We start from the raw sequence: 8,340 nt of genomic DNA, 5'->3' as shown, positions 1-8,340 counted from the left end.
CGTTGAATCTTGGTAAAAAGTCATGATTTTGTAGATTTCGTGCTCTTCTTTGCGAATTCAAGACAGAAAACAACGAAAATCAGCGAAAAATCATCGTTTTGCATCGAAATATGCGGTTTTCTCTAAGAATTTTGATGATTTCGTGCAGAATTCTGCTGTTTTCTTGCAATTCAGCAGTTGAATCTTGGTAAAAAGTCATGATTTTGTAGATTTCGTGCTCTTCTTTGCAAATTCATGCCAGAAAACAACGAAAATCGCCGAGAAATCGTCGTTTTGCATCGAAATATGCGGTTTTTTGTAAGAATTTTGATGATTTCGTGCAGAATTCTGCTGTTTTCTTGCAATTCAGCCGTTGAATCTTGGTAAAAAGTCATGATTTTGTAGATTTCGTGCTTTTCTTTGCGAATTCAAGCCAGAAAACAACGAAAATCGGCGAGAAATCGTCGATTTGCATCGAAAAATGCGGTTTTCTTTAAGAATTTTGATGATTTCGTGCAGAATTCTGCTGTTTTCTTGCAATTCAGCCGTTGAATCTTGGTAAAAAGTCATGATTTTGTAGATTTCGTGCTATTTTTTGCGAATTCAAGCCAGAAAACCACAAAAATCGGCGAGAAATCGTCGTTTTGCATCGAAATATGCCGTTTTCTCTAAGAATTTTGATGATTTCCTGCAGAATTCTGCTGTTTTCTTGCAATTCAGCCGTTGAATCTTGGTAAAAAGTGATGATTTTGTAGATTTCGTGCTCTTCTTTGCGAATTCAAGCCAGAAAACAACGAAAAAAGGCGAGAAATCGTCGTTTTGCATCGAAATATGCGGTTTTCTCTAAGAATTTTGACGATTTCGTGCAGAATTCTGCTGTTTTCTTGCAATTGAGCCGTTGAATCTTGGTAAAAAGTCATGATTTTGTAGATTTCGTGCTCTTCTTTGCGAATTCAAGCCCGAAAACAACGAAAATCGGCGAGAAATCGTTGTTTTGCATCGAAATATGCGGTTTTCTCTAAGAATTTTGATGATTTCGTGCAGAATTCTGCTGTTTTCTTGCAATTCAGCCGTTGAATCTTGGTAAAAAGTCATGATTTTGTAGATTTCGTGCTCTTCTTTGCGAATTCAAGCCAGAAAACAACGAAAATCGGCGAGAAATCGTTGTTTTGCATCGAAATATGCGGTTTTCTGTAAGAATTTTGATGATTTCGTGCAGAATTCTGCTGTTTTCTTGCAATTCAGCCGTAGAATCTTGGTAAAAAGTCATGATTTTGTAGATTTCGTGCTCTTCTTTGCGAATTCAAGCCAGAAAACAACGAAAATCGGCGAGAAATCGTTGTTTTGCATCGAAATATGCGGTTTTCTGTAAGAATTTTGATGATTTCGTGCAGAATTCTGCTGTTTTCTTGCAATTCAGCCGTAGAATCTTGGTAAAAAGTGATGATTTTGTAGATTTCGTGCTCTTCTTTGCGAATTCAAGCCAGAAAACAACGAAAATCGGCGAGAAATCGTCGTTTTGCATCGAAAAATGCGGTTTTCTGTAAGAATTTTGATGATTTCGTGCAGAATTCTGCTGTTTTCTTGCAATTCAGCCGTAGAATCTTGGTAAAAAGTGATGATTTTGTAGATTTCATGCTCTTCTTTGCGAATTCAAGCCAGAAAACAACGAAAATCGGCGAGAAATCGTTGTTTTGCATCGAAATATGCGGTTTTCTCTAAGAATTTTGATGATTTCGTGCAGAATTCTGCTGTTTTCTTGCAATTCAGCCGTTGAATCTTGGTAAAAAGTCATGATTTTGTAGATTTCGTGCTCTTCTTTGCGAATTCAAGCCAGAAAACAACGAAAATCGGCGAGAAATCGTTGTTTTGCATCGAAATATGCGGTTTTCTGTAAGAATTTTGATGATTTCGTGCAGAATTCTGCTGTTTTCTTGCAATTCAGCCGTAGAATCTTGGTAAAAAGTGATGATTTTGTAGATTTCGTGCTCTTCTTTGCGAATTCAAGCCAGAAAACAACGAAAATCGGCGAGAAATCGTCGTTTTGCATCGAAAAATGCGGTTTTCTGTAAGAATTTTGATGATTTCGTGCAGAATTCTGCTGTTTTCTTGCAATTCAGCCGTAGAATCTTGGTAAAAAGTGATGATTTTGTAGATTTCATGCTCTTCTTTGCGAATTCAAGCCAGAAAACAACGAAAATCGGCGAGAAATCGTTGTTATGCGTCGAGATATGCGGTTTTCTGTAAGAATTTTAATGATTTCGTGCAGAATTCTGCTGTTTTCTTGCAATTCAGCCGTAGAATCTTGGTAAAAAGTGATGATTTTGTAGATTTCGTGCTCTTCTTTGCAAATTCAAGCCAGAAAACAACGAAAATCGTTGAGAAATTGTCGTTTTGCATCGAAATATGCGGTTTTCTCTAAGAATTTTGATGATTTCGTGCAGAATTCTGCTGTTTTTTTGCAATTCAGCCGTTGAATCTTGGTAAAAAGTCATGATTTTGTAGATTTCGTGCTCTTCTTTGCGAATTCAAGCCAGAAAACAACGAAAATCGGCGAGAAATCGTCGTTTTGCATCGAAATATGCGGTTTTCTGTAAGAATTTTGATGATTTCGTGCAGAATTCTGCTGTTTTTTTGCAATTCAGCCGTTGAATCTTGGTAAAAAGTCATGATTTTGTAGATTTCGTGCTCTTCTTTGCGAATTCAAGCCAGAAAACAACGAAAATCGGCGAGAAATCGTCGTTTTGCATCGAAATATGCGGTTTTCTGTAAGAATTTTGATGATTTCGTGCAGAATTCTGCCGTTTTTTTGCAATTCAGCCGTTGAATCTTGGTAAAAAGTCATGATTTTGTAGATTTCGTGCTCTTCTTTGCGAATTCAAGCCAGAAAACAACGAAAATCGGCGAGAAATCGTCGTTTTGCATCGAAATATGCGGTTTTCTGTAAGAATTTTGATGATTTCATGCAGAATTCTGCTGTTTTCTTGCAATTCAGCTGTTGAATCTTGGTAAAAATCATGATTTTGTAGATTCCGTGCTCTTCTTTGCGAATTCAAGATAGAAAACAACGAAAATCAGCGAGAAATCGTCGTTTTGCATCGAAATATGCGGTTTTCTCTAAGAATTTTGATGATTTCGTGCAGAATTCTGCTGTTTTCTTGCAATTCAGCCGTTGAATCTTGGTAAAAAGTCATGATTTTGTAGATTTCGTGCTCTTCTTTGCGAATTCAAGCCAGAAAACAACGAAAATCGGCGAGAAATCGTTGTTTTGCATCGAAATATGCGGTTTTCTGTAAGAATTTTGATGATTTCGTGCAGAATTCTGCTGTTTTCTTGCAATTCAGCCGTAGAATCTTGGTAAAAAGTGATGATTTTGTAGATTTCGTGCTCTTCTTTGCGAATTCAAGCCAGAAAACAACGAAAATCGGCGAGAAATCGTCGTTTTGCATCGAAATATGCGGTTTTCTGTAAGAATTTTGATGATTTCGTGCAGAATTCTGCTGTTTTTTTGCAATTCAGCCGTTCAATCTTGGTAAAAAGTCATGATTTTGTAGATTTCGTGCTGTTCTTTGCGAATTCAAGCCAGAAAACAACGAAAATCGGCGAGAAATCGTCGTTTTGCATCGAAATATGCGGTTTTCTGTAAGAATTTTGATGATTTCATGCAGAATTCTGCTGTTTTCTTGCAATTCAGCTGTTGAATCTTGGTAAAAATCATGATTTTGTAGATTCCGTGCTCTTCTTTGCGAATTCAAGATAGAAAACAACGAAATTCAGCGAGAAATCGTCGTTTTGCATCGAAATATGCGGTTTTCTCTAAGAATTTTGATGATTTCGTGCAGAATTCTGCTGTTTTCTTGCAATTCAGCCGTTGAATCTTGGTAAAAAGTGATGATTTTTTAGATTTCGTGCTCTTCTTTGCGAATTCAAGCCAGAAAACAACGAAAATCGGCGAGAAATCGTCGTTTTGCATCGAAAAATGGGGTTTTCTTTAAGAATTTTGATGATTTCGTGCAGAATTCTGCTGTTTTCTTGCAATTCAGCCGTTGAATCTTGGTAAAAAGTGATGATTTTGTAGATTTCGTGCTCTTCTTTGCGAATTCAAGCCAGAAAACATCGAAAATCGGCGAGAAATCGTCGTTTTGCATCGAAATATGCGGTTTTCTCTAAGAATTTTGACGATTTCGTGCAGAATTCTGCTGTTTACTTGCAATTCAGCCGTTGAATCTTGGTAAAAAGTCATGATTTTGTAGATTTCGTGCTCTTCTTTGCAAATTCATGCCAGAAAACAACGAAAATCGGCGAGAAATCGTCGTTTTGCATCGAAAAATGCGGTTTTCTGTAAGAATTTTGATGATTTCGTGCAGAATTCTGCTGTTTTCTTGCAATTCAGCCGTAGAATCTTGGTAAAAAGTGATGATTTTGTAGATTTCGTGCTCTTCTTTGCGAATTCAAGCCAGAAAACAACGAAAATCGGCGAGAAATCGTTGTTATGCGTCGAAATATGCGGTTTTCTGTAAGAATTTTAATGATTTCGTGCAGAATTCTGCTGTTTTCTTGCAATTCAGCCGTAGAATCTTGGTGAAAAGTGATGATTTTGTAGATTTCGTGCTCTTCTTTGCAAATTCAAGCCAGAAAACAACGAAAATCGTTGAGAAATTGTCGTTTTGCATCGAAATATGCGGTTTTCTGTAAGAATTTTGATGATTTCGTGCAGAATTCTGCTGTTTTCTTGCAATTCAGCCGTAGAATCTTGGTAAAAAGTGATGATTTTGTAGATTTCGTGCTCTTCTTTGCGAATTCAAGCCAGAAACCAACGAAAATCGGCGAGAAATCGTTGTTTTGCATCGAAATATGCGGTTTTCTGTAAGAATTTTGATGATTTCGTGCAGAATTCTGCTGTTTTCTTGAAATTCAGCCGTTGAATCTTGGTAAAAAGTTATGATTTTGTAGATTTCGTGCTCTTCTTTGCGAATTCAAGCCAGAAAACAACGAAAATCGGCGAGAAATCGTCGTTTTGCATCGAAATATGCGGTTTTCTGTAAGAATTTTGATGATTTCATGCAGAATTCTGCTGTTTTCTTGCAATTCAGCTGTTGAATCTTGGTAAAAATCATGATTTTGTAGATTCCGTGCTCTTCTTTGCGAATTCAAGATAGAAAACAACGAAAATCAGCGAGAAATCGTCGTTTTGCATCGAAATATGCGGTTTTCTCTAAGAATTTTGATGATTTCGTGCAGAATTCTGCTGTTTTCTTGCAATTCAGCCGTTGAATCTTGGTAAGAAGTGATGATTTTTTAGATTTCGTGCTCTTCTTTGCGAATTCAAGCCAGAAAACAACGAAAATCGGCGAGAAATCGTCGTTTTGCATCGAAAAATGGGGTTTTCTTTAAGAATTTTGATGATTTCGTGCAGAATTCTGCTGTTTTCTTGCAATTCAGCCGTTGAATCTTGGTAAAAAGTGATGATTTTGTAGATTTCGTGCTCTTCTTTGCGAATTCAAGCCAGAAAACATCGAAAATCGGCGAGAAATCGTCGTTTTGCATCGAAATATGCGGTTTTCTCTAAGAATTTTGATGATTTCGTGCAGAATTCTGCTGTTTACTTGCAATTCAGCCGTTGAATCTTGGTAAAAAGTTATGATTTTGTAGATTTCGTGCTCTTCTTTGCAAATTCATGCCAGAATACAACGAAAATCGGCGAGAAATCGTCGTTTTGCATCGAAAAATGCGGTTTTCTGTAAGAATTTTGATGATTTCGTGCAGAATTCTGCTGTTTTCTTGCAATTCAGCCGTAGAATCTTGGTAAAAAGTGATGATTTTGTAGATTTCGTGCTCTTCTTTGCGAATTCAAGCCAGAAAACAACGAAAATCGGCGAGAAATCGTTGTTATGCGTCGAAATATGCGGTTTTCTGTAAGAATTTTAATGATTTCGTGCAGAATTCTGCTGTTTTCTTGCAATTCAGCCGTAGAATCTTGGTAAAAAGTGATGATTTTGTAGATTTCGTGCTCTTCTTTGCGAATTCAAGCCAGAAAACAACGAAAATCGGCGAGAAATCGTTGTTTTGCATCGAAATATGCGGTTTTCTGTAAGAATTTTGATGATTTCGTGCAGAATTCTGCTGTTTTCTTGAAATTCAGCCGTTGAATCTTGGTAAAAAGTTATGATTTTGTAGATTTCGTGCTCTTCTTTGCGAATTCAAGCCAGAAAACAACGAAAATCGGCGAGAAATCGTCGTTTTGCATCGAAATATGCGGTTTTCTCTAAGAATTTTGACGATTTCGTACAGAATTCTGCTGTTTACTTGCAATTCAGCCGTTGAATCTTGGTAAAAAGTCATGATTTTGTAGATTTCGTGCTCTTCTTTGCAAATTCATGCCAGAAAACAACGAAAATCGGCGAGAAATCGTCGTTTTGCATCGAAATATGCGGTTTTCTGTAAGAATTTTGATGATTTCGAGCAGAATTCTGCTGTTTTCTTGCAATTCAGATGTTGAATCTTGGTAAAAATTGATGATTTTGTAGATTTCGTGCTCTTCTTTGCGAATGCAAGCCAGAAAACAACGAAAATCGGCGAGAAATCGTCGTTTTGCATCGAAATATGAGGTTTTCTCTAAGAATTTTGATGATTTCGTGCAGAATTCTGCTGTTTTCTTGCAATTCAGCCGTTGAATCTTGGTAAAAAGTGATGATTTAGTAGATTTCGTGCTCTTCTTTGCGAATTCAAGCCAGAAAACAACGAAAATCGGCGAGAAATCGTCGTTTTGCATCAAAATATGCGGTTTTCTCTAAGAATTTTAATGATTTCGTGCAGAATTCTGCTGTTTTCTTGCAATTCAGCCGTAGAATCTTGGTAAAAAGTGATGATTTTGTAGATTTCGTGCTCTTCTTTGCAAATTCAAGCCAGAAAACAACGAAAATCGTTGAGAAATTGTCGTTTTGCATCGAAATATGCGGTTTTCTGTAAGAATTTTGATGATTTCGTGCAGAATTCTGCTGTTTTCTTGCAATTCAGCCGTAGAATCTTGGTAAAAAGTGATGATTTTGTAGATTTCGTGCTCTTCTTTGCGAATTCAAGCCAGAAAACAACGAAAATCGGCGAGAAATCGTTGTTTTGCATCGAAATATGCGGTTTTCTGTAAGAATTTTGATGATTTCGTGCAGAATTCTGCTGTTTTCTTGAAATTCAGCCGTTGAATCTTGGTAAAAAGTTATGATTTTGTAGATTTCGTGCTCTTCTTTGCGAATTCAAGCCAGAAAACAACGAAAATCGGCGAGAAATCGTCGTTTTGCATCGAAATATGCGGTTTTCTCTAAGAATGTTGACAATTTCGTACAGAATTCTGCTGTTTACTTGCAATTCAGCCGTTGAATCTTGGTAAAAAGTCATGATTTTGTAGATTTCGTGCTCTTCTTTGCAAATTCATGCCAGAAAACAACGAAAATCGGCGAGAAATCGTCGTTTTGCATCGAAATATGCGGTTTTCTCTAAGAATTTTGATGATTTCGTGCAGAATTCTGCTGTTTTCTTGCAATTCAGCCGTTGAATCTTGGTAAAAAGTGATGATTTAGTAGATTTCGTGCTCTTCTTTGCGAATTCAAGCCAGAAAACAACGAAAATCGGCGAGAAATCGTCGTTTTGCATCGAAATATGCGGTTTTCTCTAAGAATTTTGATGATTTCGTGCAGAATTCTGCTGTTTTCTTGCAATTCAGCCGTTGAATCTTGGTAAAAAGTGATGATTTTGTAGATTTCGTGCTCTTCTATGCGAATTCAAGCCAGAAAACAACGAAAATCGGCGAGAAATCGTCGTTTTGCATCGAAATATGCGGTTTTCTCTAAGAATTTTGATGATTTCGTGCAGAATTCTGCTGTTTTCTTGCAATTCAGCCGTTGAATCTTGGTAAAAAGTGATGATTTTGTAGATTTCGTGCTCTTCTTTGCGAATTCAAGCCAGAAAACAACGAAAATCGGCGAGAAATCGTCGTTTTGCATCGAAATATGCGGTTGTCTCTAAGAATTTTGATGATTTCGTGCAGAATTCTGCTGTTTTCTTGCAATTCAGCCGTTGAATCTTAGTAAAAAGTGAAGATTTTGTAGATTTCGTGCTCTTCTTTGCGAATTCAAGCCAGAAAACAACGCAAATCGGCGAGAAATCGTCGTTTTGCATCGAAATATGCGGTTTTCTCCAAGAATTTTTATGATTTCGTGCAGAATTCTGCTGTTTTCTTGCATTCAGCCGTTGAATCTTGGTAAAAAGTGATGATTTTGTAAATTTCGTGCTCTTCTGTGCGAATTCAATCCAGAAAACAACGAAAATCGGCGAGAAATCGTCGTTTTGCCTCGAAATATGCGGTTT

The sequence above is a fragment of the Gnatocerus cornutus genome, unplaced genomic scaffold (assembly GCF_029298725.1).
Source record: "Gnatocerus cornutus isolate USDA-ARS CGAHR unplaced genomic scaffold, icGnaCorn1.1 ctg00000034.1, whole genome shotgun sequence".
NCBI classification, from domain to species: Eukaryota; Metazoa; Arthropoda; class Insecta; order Coleoptera; family Tenebrionidae; genus Gnatocerus; species Gnatocerus cornutus.
Note: the sequence above shows the minus strand (reverse complement) of the source record.